The sequence below is a fragment of the Lissotriton helveticus genome, chromosome 11, assembly GCF_964261635.1.
Source record: "Lissotriton helveticus chromosome 11, aLisHel1.1, whole genome shotgun sequence".
NCBI classification, from domain to species: Eukaryota; Metazoa; Chordata; class Amphibia; order Caudata; family Salamandridae; genus Lissotriton; species Lissotriton helveticus.
The window spans coordinates 901921512-901934970 of record NC_136072.1 but is presented as its reverse complement, the minus strand read 5'-3'; positions in this window follow the sequence as shown (position 1 = coordinate 901934970).

Genomic DNA, 13459 nt, shown 5'->3' with positions numbered 1-13459 from the left:
CAATGCTTGATCTAAATGAATCCTGCCTCCTTCTCCTACTTGACCTCTCCTCCGCATTTGGCACTGTTAATCATGACAACCTCCTATTCATTCTGGAACATAGGATGGGCCTCTCAGGTCAGGTGCTGCATTGGTTTGGGTCCTTCCTGCAACACAGAATCCAAAGAGTTAAAGCAAATCACTCATTCTCCCAGCCACCCCCTGTCATCATGGGCGTTCCCCAAGGATCCTCATTATCTCACATTCTCTTCAATCTGTTCCTGGAACCTTTAGCTAACGTTCTAAATTCATTGGACACTAGGTTCCACATGTATGCAGACGACACCCAACTCTATTTAAAAATCTCCTCTCCGGAAGACATCACCTCACTCAATTCTACCCTCCTGACTACCCAAAATTGGTTGACTAAGAACCACGTCCTGCTAAACACCTCTAAAACAGAATTCCTCCTCATATCTCCTCCGAAATATATTCCTAATATCGACCTATGGATGAATCAACTAACTGCCTTCAACTGCTCCCCCGTATCATCGATTCAGCTAAATCCCTAGGAATTACTCTGGACAAGCATCTGAATATGAAGTCTCACATCAGCAACGTGTGCAAGGGAACCAACCACCTTCTAAGAACACTCAGGAATCTGAAACCTTTTCTACCGCAAGCAGATTTCAAGCAAGTGGTACAAGCTCTTGTACTACCGAGACTTGACTACGGCAGTGCCACGCTATGTGGACTCCCCAAATACGCTTTGGCCCCTCTAAAGGCCTCTCTGAACGCAGCAGCCAGATTGATGTTGGGCACCAAGCGTAATACCCACATCTCTCCGGTTCTAAAATCTCTAAATTGGCTACCATATGAAGCTCAAATTCATCTGAAGATTGCCTGCCTTTCACATAAAGCCCTCCACTTCAAAACCCCTACCTACCTCGCACAAAAACTAAAACTATCTGGAGGAGGTAGATCGTCAAGGGGTGCTAATTCCCTCCTCCTGAAACGACGGACCTTCCGCAAAAAAAGAACTTGCCACCGAGCTTTCTCGGGATTTGCTCCAAAAATCTGGAACTCTCTTCCACCCGAAATTCGGAGGATCTCTTCCAAGGCCGCCTTCAAATTGGAAGCAAAGAAATTCCTCATGAAGAAGTTCTTACCTTAATAGGAGAGACATTATATATACCTTTCTTGTACTTTATTGTCCGCCTGAAAGATGTCGTTCATTGTATTGTATGATTCACCCTTGTATATGATTTTTCTTCCCCAGCAAGCGTGCACCCAGGATTGTAAATGTTTATTAGCTGCTTACCACTTGATTCAATGATTAGTACAAGCCCCATATAACTCATGTTTAGATTTTACTATATTGTTGACTATTATTCATGTTTGATTATTCACTTAATACGCCTTCTAACTGGAAGCAAAGAAATTCCTCATGAAGAAATTCTTACCTTAATAGGAGGGACATTATATATACCTTTCTTGTACTTTATTTTCCGCCCAAAAGGTGTCATTCATTGTACAGTATGATTCACCCTTGTATATGATTTTTCTTCCCCAGCGCGCGTGTACCCTTGATTGTAAATGTTTATCGGCTGCTTACCACTTGATTCAATGCTTAGTATAAGCCCCATATAACTCATGTTTAGATTTTACTATATTGTTGACTATTATTCATGTTTGATTATTCACTTAATACCCTTATATCACCACACTACTTCATATAGCCCCTTTGTCCTCTCTGGACTATATTTGATTTGCGTGAACTATTGATCTTATGTTTATTTTACTACCCAGGTTTGACTCAAGTTCTGATTGTTACCTTCCCTACAACTGTAAAGCGCTCTGATGTCCTTCGGGATCTAGTCTGCGCTATATAAACCTTTATAAATAAAATAAAATAAATTGCAGCTTTGGATTGGTAAAATACCATCCAAGCAAACTTGAAATGAAAAAAAGCAACCCCTGACCTGTGATTCGCTCTCATTAGAGCCCTTCAGAGAGGTATAGCTTTGTCCAAACAAAATGGAGCTCCCAGTATAAGTAAAAAAAAAACCCTTTCAGGCATGGAGTGACGCATAAATTATGCAAGAAAAAAAGCAGAGAACTCTGGGTAGTTGTCAAGTTTAGGTGGAAAGCAGCTCCAGCATAGAGCACTTTCAACACCAGCGACACTCTAAATTTGCTCACCTCAAATGTGACATCATTGATGACATCTCAAATGACATCACTGATGCCATTATTGATGACACCATCCAGTGAGTGTACGTATTTTGTAAGAGATTATTATGATTGCTAAACATTTATACTAAGCTACTACAAAACTTAAAGTAGTATACTGGCTGCATAACTAATGAGTGATACTACCTTAAATATATATCATGTGAGTGGGTGTGTGACTGTATGTATCCTTGTGTGTGAGTGACTGTATGGGTGTATAAGTGGCTGTGTATGCATCTGTGTGAATGAATGAGATGCTGTGTGAGTGGCTTTATTGGTGAGTGAATGGGTGTGTCAGTGGATGTATGGGTGGATGAGTGATGGTGTAAGTGGCTCTATCAGTGATTAAATGGGTGTGTAGTGACTGTATGGTAGAGTGAGTTGGTATCTGAATGGTTGTATGAATAAGTGACTGGGTGTGTAAGTGGCTGTATGGGTGAGGGTGGCTATTCAAATAGGTGTTTGGTTTTGTTATGTGACTTTGTGTGTGAGTGACTGTGTTGGACAGTGAGTGTCTGTGTAAATGGTTGTATGGGTGGGTATAGGAATGTGTGAGTCCTTGTATGGATATATGAATGGGTATCTTAGTGGTTGTGTGAGTGAGTGTATGAGGGCTTCTATGAGTGACTGAGTGGCTGTGCTGAGAGGCTGATAGGGTGAGTGAGGGGGCGTGTGACTTTGTAGGTAAATAAGTGGATGTGTAAGTCGCTTTATAGGTGAGGGAATGGGCTGTAAGTGGGTGAATGAGGGAGGGAGTCGGTATTTGAGTGGCTCTATGGAGGACTGAGTGGGTTTGTTTGTACTGGTATAGGTCTGTGAGTGGGGATGTCAGTGGTTGTCCGGGTGTTGGAGTGGGCGTACAAGAGTTTTTATGGGGTGTGAGTGGTTCTGGTGACTGATGTCAACAGTGATGTCATTTGAGATGTCATCAGTGATGTCACTGACCATGCCATGAGTGATACAATATGTGAGGTCATTAGCAGTGCTTTGCGGGGGGTAAGTTATAGTTAGCTCAGTTAACTATAACTGCTGAATTTCTCTAGTTTTGTACAAGTGAAATGTCACCCTAACTAGAATGTCCCCGTAACTTTTGTTTTTTTCTGTTAATTTCTAAGGTTTTCTAAACTGTATTTGCTAACTATATCACCCCTGCAACCTCTGGTTTTTTCAGTGAATTTATACAATTTTTTAACTAGGAATCCCATTTGCAGAGTGGTGGAGAAAGGGGGCTGGGCCTCCAACCAGCTTGCAGGAATCCCACTGTGTAGGACTTACAGGAGGTAGCAGGAAGGCTTCTTGGCCCCTAAGGTCCCACAGGAGTAAAGTGGACCTTATACCTCAACCACTAATGCACCACGAGCGCAGCTGCATTTACAGATTAGTGGAGAAAGAGGAGTGGCCTCCAAAGACCTTTTTGCAATCCCACTGTGTGGGGCTCATTGGTGGTAACAGAAGGGGTAGTTGGACCTCAAGGACTTCCTTATGGGCAACTACCTCTCCTGTTACCTTCAGTAAGTTCCACACAGCAAAACTGCTGAGAGGTTGTCAGAGACTATGCCCCCTTTCTCCACCACTGTGCAAACGTGGCTCCTGGTGCACTACTAGTAGGGGAATGAAGGCCCCTTGGCTCCAATGGATCCCTGGGGACCAACGACCCCTCCTGTTAACTCCAGTAAGTCCCACACATTGTTTTTGCTGAGATATTTTCAGTGGCCATGCCCCCTTTCTCCACCACTCTGCAAACGCACACCTCCTGGTGCACTACTAGTTAGGGGATGAAGTCCCCTTGGCTCTTGAGGGTCCTTGGGGCCAACTACCCCTCCTGCCATCTCCAGTAACACCCACAAAGCTGGACAGCTGAGAGGTTGTCGGAGGCCATGCCCCCTTTCTCCACCACTCTGCAAACTCACCTCCTGAAGCACTACTGGTTGGTGGAATTAATCCACTTTATTCCTGAGGCCCTCAGGAGTAAAGTGGTATTCATTCTCCAACCAGAAACACACCAGTAGGCGCGTTTGCAGAATGGTGGAAAAAGGGGGCATGGTCTTCAAGCCCTCTCAGCAATTCAGCACTCTGGGACTTACTGGAGGTAACAAGAGGGCGTACTGGCCCCCAAGGACCCTGAGCATTCAAGCGGATTTCAATCTTCAACCACCATTGCACCAGGAGGTGCTTTTGCAGAGTGGTGGTAAAGGGGACAAGGCCTCCAGTGACTTGCCAGAGTCTTTTTTCTTTTTATGAAAAGTCTTTTTTTTTTAGGGAAGGGGTCTGCGTAGCCCCTTTCCCTCATCCGTTTTCCGCCCTGGGGATCTGATCCCCCAGGGCCACTTTTTTTTTTTTTTAAATGGGGAGGGAGGATACTTGGCCTCCCTCCCCAGGCTGATTACGGACCCGGGGACCCCATCACCCGGGGCCCGTTCTTTTCTTTTTTTATAAAAAAGTTTTAATATAAGGGAATGGGGGCCACATGGCCCCAGGGAGGCCCCTTCCCTGGGCCAGTTTTGGCCCTGGGGACCACGTCCCCGGGACCTGACCTTTATTTTTAATCGGGGGACTATGCGGCCCCCTCCTGAGGCCAATTTCGGCCCCAGAGCCAGGGTTTTAATTATCTTTTTTTTATTTTAAAAGGGGAGGGAAGCCACATGACCCAGGCCTATTTCAGCCCCAGGGATCCGATCCCCTGGGGTCTGGCCTCCATAATTAGCTTTTTTTAAATTGGGAGGGGGCCAGTGTGGCCCCTTTACCTGTACCGATATTGCCCCTGGAACCCCATCCCCCGGGCATGGTCAGCCCATTGGGGACCGCAGGGGGAGCCTCAAGTCCCCGCGGTCCCTGCCAGCTTCCTGCCTCCTGGGGGAGCTGGCATTGTTTTTGGACAGAGGGGGCTGCTAACATGCAGCTCCCTCTGTCCAAGAGCAATTCTACTCCACTCCATGGAAGCAAGAGTATTTTTAATGCTCTTGGGGTGGGCACCCCGGGACAATGCTGGGTCCGACCCTGGGGCGTGGTGGTCCCCAGGGCCCTGGTTGGTGGTGGTCACCAGGGCCATCCACTGCCCCCTCCAACAAAAATTAATCTCCCAAGAGGTGGTGGTCCCCGGGGCTGCAGGGGCCACGCGGCCCATTTCTAATTTAGTATACAGTTGCCCCAAGCAGGAGGCAGTCCCTGGGCTCCGTGGGGGCTTGACCCCGCCCACGCATTATTTGTGAATATAGCCCTGGGGAGGTGGCGGTTCCCGGGACCCTGGGGAGCCGCGTGCGCCCTGCATTTCAGTCAATTCGCTCCGGGGAGATGGTGCTCCCCGAGGCTGTGTGGGAGGGCTGGTGCACCCCCACATATTTATATTTCACATAGCCCTGGGGAGAATACAGGCCCTGAGGCTGCGGGGGGAAACGCGGGTTCCATCCTTATTTTTTATTGCTGTCTAAATTAAACAAAGCGCGGCCGCCCTTTTTGGCCAGATTCACAGCGACTCCAGCCAAAATTGTGTTTATAAAATGTTTTTACAGGGACCACCTGAACAGGTCTAGTGGGTCAGGGTGTTTTTACCCTGCACCTTTTTCTTTTTTAAATGTTTTTTCTTGTCAGTCAGTTCAACTGAGTCACAAGATGGCTGCCAACACTTCCTGGTTTGAAGTGTTGGCAGCCAATCAGATCTCAGACATGAGATCATGAGGGGTTGCTGATCCAATGCAGCCACAGTTGTATATCTCAGAAATCTTTAAATTTCTCAGAAACTACCAAACACAGTTACACCATTTAACAAAAAGAATGCTTTCCGGCCTAAAAGCTACCTTTCTGCCAAATTTGGAGTAATTCCATTCAGCAGTTTGAGCTGTAGCCGTGCCTAAAGTCTCCTATAAATGTAAATGTCAAGGAATTTGTAGAGCGCACTGCCACCAAGCTGTTTCCTGGCACTATTACTCATACCGCTGTGGAACCCTTCCTGGCTTTCCCTGTGAAGTGGCCACTCCTGGGCACCCCCAAGGTGAAGCCAGGCATCCTAGCGCTGTTGGGGCCGGTGTGGAGGTTAAGCAAGCTATTGCCCAGAGTTGCAGCGTGGGGCCCATTATTAGAATAGACACCGAGGCGAGAATTGTCAGGTCCGAGGAAATTGAGCCCAAGACCCAGCGAGGCAGGAATTGAACCCTGGTCCCGGGCCAGAACTCTGCATCAGGGTCTGCCGCTCTAACCATTGAGCCACACTCCTCCACTGGAATTTAACATGTAGAAAAAGCGTTTTGGGCCCCCCTTTTTCTTGGCCTCCGCTTGACAGATCACTCTTAAATTATCAAGACAGCAGCTGAAGTGACTGCCCTGATAGTTTTGAACATTTTGGGAAGATACGTCAAACAGCACCAAAGGTATTAGCAAATCAAAAAAAGCCCTTCCTATGGATACTACATCCAAACTATAACTACCTAAGCCTGCATGCCTGGGTGGTGCCTAAATTGGCGACCGCAAAAGTCATAACAGATGCTGGCGACACCAATGATGTCACACGGAGCTAGGAATTCCTCAGGATTTTGTATGCTAATATGTATTGCTCATTTCACAAAACTCCACTAAACTTTCCAGACATATACCTTTTCCTACATTGGAGGACAATGGAAAAATTTGTGAAGAATTTGTCAAGGGGTTTCAAAGGAAAAAGAGGAGTCCCAAACACGTTTTGGCCGAATGCATTTCCATAGTCTTTGTACTTGTAGCAAATTAAACACCCATTAAGATTTACATGAAGTTTGACAGGTTTATAAATTTAGGTTGAGCAGATAATCCTTTTTGGTAAAACGGGTTACCAGTGTATGTATTTTTTGAGTTATAAGTTATGTTAAATTAGTGACATCTGTTGTCTCTGTAGTTTTGCAAAATTTCCCAAAAGTACCATGGTACGTGTTCTGGGTTAGGGCATAAGATATAGGTTTAGGTCCCATTTATTGCAGTTTTAACAGAAATGCATTGACATGTATAGTAGCAGTGTAAAATAGTGTTCCTAATTTTTATGTACCGAAAATGAGTAGCACCACACAGAGAAAATAATGTTTTTTCTCTATAACCTTCTTTTAAATTATGGAGAACTCTGCTAACCCTACAATGGGTTAACCTGAAAATGCTAAATTTAGTTAATCTCTTGAGAAAAGCCACTTAACATACGGCCTGATTACGAGTTTGGTGGAGAGGGTACACTTGGTAAAGTCCTAAGTCTGCCCGGCTGATTTACAGGTGGGTGGATCTTTAGTATCTCAACAGAATCACAAGTGACCCAACCGGAGAAAAGTGATGTCCACTAGAACAACCTCATATCTGATAGAGACTTCTAGCTGCAGAATCCTTACCTTTGAAATCTTCAGGGGTCAGGCTGGAATCGGAAACGTTTGCGTGAGCAATACCCCATGCATGCGCTATCTAGTGGCTCCATTCAGCTCTGTGTGGCATCATTGGTGTCGCTAGCATCTGTTATGTGGAGAAGTGTGGCTCAGGGGTTAGAGGCAGCAGACCCGGAAGCTGAGATCGGTCCTGGACCAGGGTTGAATTCCCCCGCCTCGGCAGGTCTTGGGCTAAAAATTCCACAGACTTGATAATTCTCGCCCCGGTGCCTCCTCGACTCACGGGTTCACACTCTGCGACTCTGGGCAATAGCTTGCTTAATCTCCACAACGGCCCCTCGCGGCAGGATGCCTGACTTTCACCTTGTGGATACCCTGCTATCTCACAGGGGAATACCAGGAAGGGTTCCCTAAGCAAGTGCCAGGAAACCCACTGCGGGTAGCTGTGCGCTATATAAGCTTAACTACATTTACATTTATGAATTTTGCGGTCGCCTATTTAGGCACCACCCAGGCACACAGACTTCACTTCTTTTCTTTCTGCAGCAGTTAAGTGCTGATCCCGAGAAGAGCTACCCCTCTGTCTCTTTTTGACAGGCTTTTTTAACTTTTTGTAGAGCAGAAACTGTTTTTTGTGTTTCGAGGGATATCTTCTAGAAAGACAGGGCTTAAACTGTGTGGCGCCTGTGTCTGCGCCATGTCGGTAACTGACCCCCACCTTGTCTATCTCTGGTGTCTCGAGCTTGACCACGACTCAACAGGATTCTCAACTAAGGGTGGGCGGCCAACTACGCTCCGTGCACGGAGTGCACGGAGTGCCGTCTCCTACGCATTTTGCGTAGCGGGCGTAGCCAGGCGGCACTACGCGCGCTCCGCAGACGGTGCGTAGCCAGCCGCCACCCGCCTCCCTCCCGCCCTCCCTAAATACATAAATAAAAGTATAAAAAGCTTTTAAAAACACTTACCTTGTCTGCCGCGTCCCCGGGGCTCCCTCTCGCCGTCCCTGGATTCGCGCCGCCATTTCGGATCCTAATAAGCATGCGCGGGCGGCCGCGCATGCGCATTTCTCATGAGGAATGCGCATGCGCGGCCGCCCGCGCATGCGCATTAGGATCCGAATCGGTGGCGGCGCGAATCGCGGGACGGCGAGAGGGAGCCCCGGGGACGCGGCAGACAAGGTAAGTGTTTTTAAAAGCTTTTTATACTTTTATTTATGTATTTAGGGAGGGCGGGAGGGAGGCGGGCGGCGCGGAGTGGGGCTACGCGTAGTGCGCGGGTGGGCGTAGTTGTGTGCCCACTTCGCGTAGCTCCGCGGAGCCCCACTCCGCACACTACGCCCAGGGTTATTCTCAACACAAACTGTCTCACTCTAAAAAAAGTGCTGGATGCTTGATACAGTTTTAAAGCCTCACATACAGTAAAAGAAATGAAAAGATGAAAATGTGACACAACAGAATCCGGCTTGTTAAATCAAAGTAGAGTCAAGGGCTTAACACAGGCGGCTACCGTTCTGGGGGATGCCAAGCTTTCAGGGGGCCACCAATCCTTCAGCCCCCGCCCCATTCAGTCTAAAGCCAATGAACCCTTATGAGATTTGGGAGACTTAGTGGCCCCCACATCACACTTTGCAGGGAGGCCCCATCATTTTGTGTTACGTCACTGGATAGAGCATACATTCCATGAATAAAAATGTTTTTGAAAGACGTCTTTCATTTCTGGTAAAATGTCAGAAATATGTTTATTCCTTCTGTGCAGCTACTTTTCGCTGAATTTTTCATCTGATATTTTTCTTTAAAACTTCACCACCTTCGTCCCTGTGATGATGGAGTTTAAAAAAACACTAATAGCAACTTTGCAAAGATGAAAATGAAAACGTCTCCAACTTTGCACTCTCCTACTGGCAGGGATTAGCTAAAAATCAGCTTTTGAGCTTCGGATTTAGGGATATTGCATTGTAAAATCTCAAATGGCTTTTGAACACTTTGAGGTGCTGTATCTTTTTGCCTGGAAACTCTCTCCTTAAAAAAACAAGAACTAAGAGGCAAACATTTTCCTGATACAACCCCAAAGGATAGAACTCAATCCCTATGACTCCCACAACAAAAATCTACTGGGTTAATTTCAATAGATAGCTTAAGGATCTTCTTTTTAAATGACATCTCTGAATATAATGTGTGTTCATCCTCCCTCATCAATCTGTCTAAGATTAGAGATGATGCAGTTCTATTTACTAGAGCTGATGACCTCTAAGTATCAGACTTCTGACTGTGTACCATAGCTCGTCCTACTAGTAATCTTATCATAGTAGCCAACTCACAAAAGCATTTATGAGCATGGGAAGTTGTACTACAGGAGTTTTTTGCTATGTACTCTTGCATGCCTTTTTGATTCAGCCCAAAGACATCTAACTACCCACTGGTTAAAAAAAATATATATATATATATATATATATTGTCGCTCTATTTCTTTCAATCCAGGAAAGAAGTACACAGCACTCACGGGGGCGGTTGCAGTAGCAGCGGTTTATTTACACAGACGCGCTTGTGTGAATAAACCGCTGCTACTGCAACCGACCCCGTGAGTGCTGTGTACTTCTTTCCTGGATTGAAAGAAATAGAGCGACAATATTTATGCAGAGCATCACCGCCACCGGCACCCGTCTTTTTAAGTGCCCCGTCTTCTGATGCAAGTAGAAGCGTGATATATATATATCACTAATTACTTGCAAAAGCAGATACGTGGTGTACGTGGTTGAATGTCCCTGTAAACTGAAATATATAGGGAGCACAACGTGCAAATTGAAAAAAAGAATCTTAGAACACACGCGTGCAACCACAAATAAAGACAAAAATAATGCCATAGCCAGACATATGGAAGCAACTCACAAGGGGGATTGGAAATTGCTAACATTTTATGGCATTGACCAAGTAACAGAGAACAAACGAGGAGGTAATTTGGAGAAATTACTCCGTCAAAAGGAATCACGACACATTTTAAAATTCAGGACAATGACCCCGTTTGGGTTAAACCAGTCTGAAGAACTATACGTGCACTTATAGTGATAAATTGCGAAAAATATCATAAATGTAAAAAGGAAACGATTTTCTAGATGAAATCGTATTACACTATATATAATGATTAATTGACAAAAATGCACTGTATACCATACTGAAGGAAAAGTAATGAATGTGTCAAACAACAATGTTGCCGATTACTGACAAAATCCCTTCAATTGTTTTGTGTATTAGAATGTGTATTAGAATAATGAATATGACCAATTCTGGGTACATACTACAAGTCCCACAAGCCCAAGGGGCAGATCAAAGACACAACAGGAAATGATGTAATGGTCCGGTTTTCAAATATGTTTAAATCACGAAAAAAATGGGTGTGGTTAGATGCCGTGATCAAGCAGCGGCTGCTGCGAAACGCGTCGGCTTTGTTTGCCTTGTCTTGGAGTGTTTCAATGAAATCAAAATGGAATAAAAAAGAAAACTTTATGAAAACGAGTACCTTTGGTGAGTGCGACCCTCTTTTTCTGGCCTCCAGAAGTTGTTGCAATAATTAAACGGCGTGGTCCTGCCGTTGGAAAACACACCGCAAAAGGATCGCCGGTTAGCAGGGAATCTGGACTAACAACGATATATATATATATATATATATATATATATATATATATATATATATATATATATATATTCAAAAGAAATCCTGAGCCGCTGAATCCTAGGCGGCAAAAGCAGGTAACGACCTCTTCCCCGAGAAAATGCAAGATGCTCAATAACAGGCCAACAAACACTGTAGAGTGCAAGCAGTTGTAGTTCTTTATTCAACGCAATTACGGGCAGCTGCCCTCCCTGACGCGTTTCGCTCTGGCAAGCAGAGCTTGATCACATGACGCGCCACCGTAGGTTGTGCCTTATATGTCAATAAAAGCCTATCAGCTTAAAAAATAGGCTGAAAGGTTAAGTTTTTAAAGTGCAAATAATATGTAAGACAATTATATGCAGATATCTAAGCAATTACGGCAATGACACACAAAGCAATAGAAATGGTGTTGTGTAACCCAAACATATGAAATAGTAAATTTTTGAGGATATTACATCTATCATATTCAAAAGAAGAAGTTATGGCAAGTGCCCAAAATTCATCTATGATTGATGAGTTCCAAGTAATAAATAAAACTTCAATGTGGGTCGTTAAATCACAACAGACATTAAAGAAGACCATGATGTTCAGATCTTAAAGTGTGTCCAAAGTTCCACTTTCAGGGTTTTAAGTTCATTTTCTCCAAGTGGAAAAAAACAGATTTTTTTTTTCTCTTTTCCCCTTCTTTTATCATCATCCTGACTACCTACATCATATAATCAGAACGATGTAAACAAGCGCAATAGATCTTAAATGATCATCTGCATGTGACAACATGAAAACAAAAAATCAACCAAAAAAAAGGGTTATTTTAAATGGTTATTAAAACAGGGCACTTGAACAGTTTGGCAGTGGCCCTTTGTAGATAACCTAATACTAAATTCAATAGAATGAACAACATTTTTATGTTACTTAATTCATAAACAATACAGCAGCCCCTGAATTGTGAAACATTCTGCTCTAGAAAATATTCACGAACATCAGGCCAAATCCAACTTATACAAAAACTATCACAGAAATTAGCATCAGGAGCATACAACAAATTCAGAAAAGACTATAGGAAATTACTGAGACCTTCATTGATGTTCAATCCATTAGGAACTCTGGTGTCTAATAATAAAATGAATTGTGTCTCTTTCTGCCTAAGTAATCTCTCACGATCCCCACCCCTAGTAGGATTTGGGACAGAACCTAGGACTGTGTACTCAAGATCTTTCAGCTGATTATTATGAACTGCTCGAAAATGGCGTGCCACAGGGTAGTTATTGTCTGAATTTACAATAGCACGTATGTGCTGAAGAATACGTTTATTGACTGGGAGTTTCTTACTCCCAATGTATTCTAGATTACATGTGCATCTGAGTTTATAGATCACAAATTCAGAACGACAAGTTAAATACTCCCGGATTGGTATTTTCTTTTCGCTAAAGGCCGACTGATAATATGTGCCATTTTTAGGGAATGTGCACGCCCGGCACGAAGTACATTTAAAAAAGCCCAACTTCAACAACCAAGGAGGTTTCAGGACATTTTCTGGCATAGATCTATCTAGTGCGTCTTTCATAGATGGAGCACGCCGGAAAGTGATATTTGGCAATTTCGGTAAAATAGGTCCTAAGATGTTGTCAGTGAGAATAATCGGCCATTCAGAATAAAGGATGCGTCTGATTTTTCTTTCTTGATTGCAGAAAGTTGTGATCAAACGTATGGGACCAATTGTAGTAGAGTCCATTGTGATTGGCATTTTAGGTTTTAATAGTTCTGATCTTGATTTGCCATTGACTTTAGATAAGGCCTGGTCAAGAATTTTGGAACTATAGCCCCGTGCCAAGAATCTACGATAAGACTCATTGAAACAGGTAGCTTAAGAAGTGGCGTCACTACAGATACGTTTAATCCGAATGAATTCACCATAAGGAATGCTTTGTATTGTATGTGCAGGGTGGGAACTCCGGGCATGTAATATGGAGTTACCGGCTGTCATTTTGCGGTGTAATCTGGTATGAAGTTGCCCTTCTTTAATGAAAAGAGAGACATCCAAAAATTCAGCTGAATCAGTAGTGATAGTGGCTGTGAATTTAAGATTACGATCATTTTGATTTACATCATTGACAAAAGTTAAAGCCTGTTCCTGCGAATCACTCCAAACAATAAAGACATCGTCAATAAACCTCCAGTAATGTATCAAGTATTGAGCCCACTGCGCGTGCGTAGTTCTGAGCTCGCGTTCCTCCCACCAGCCAACATGTAAACACGAATAGCTGGGGGAGAAG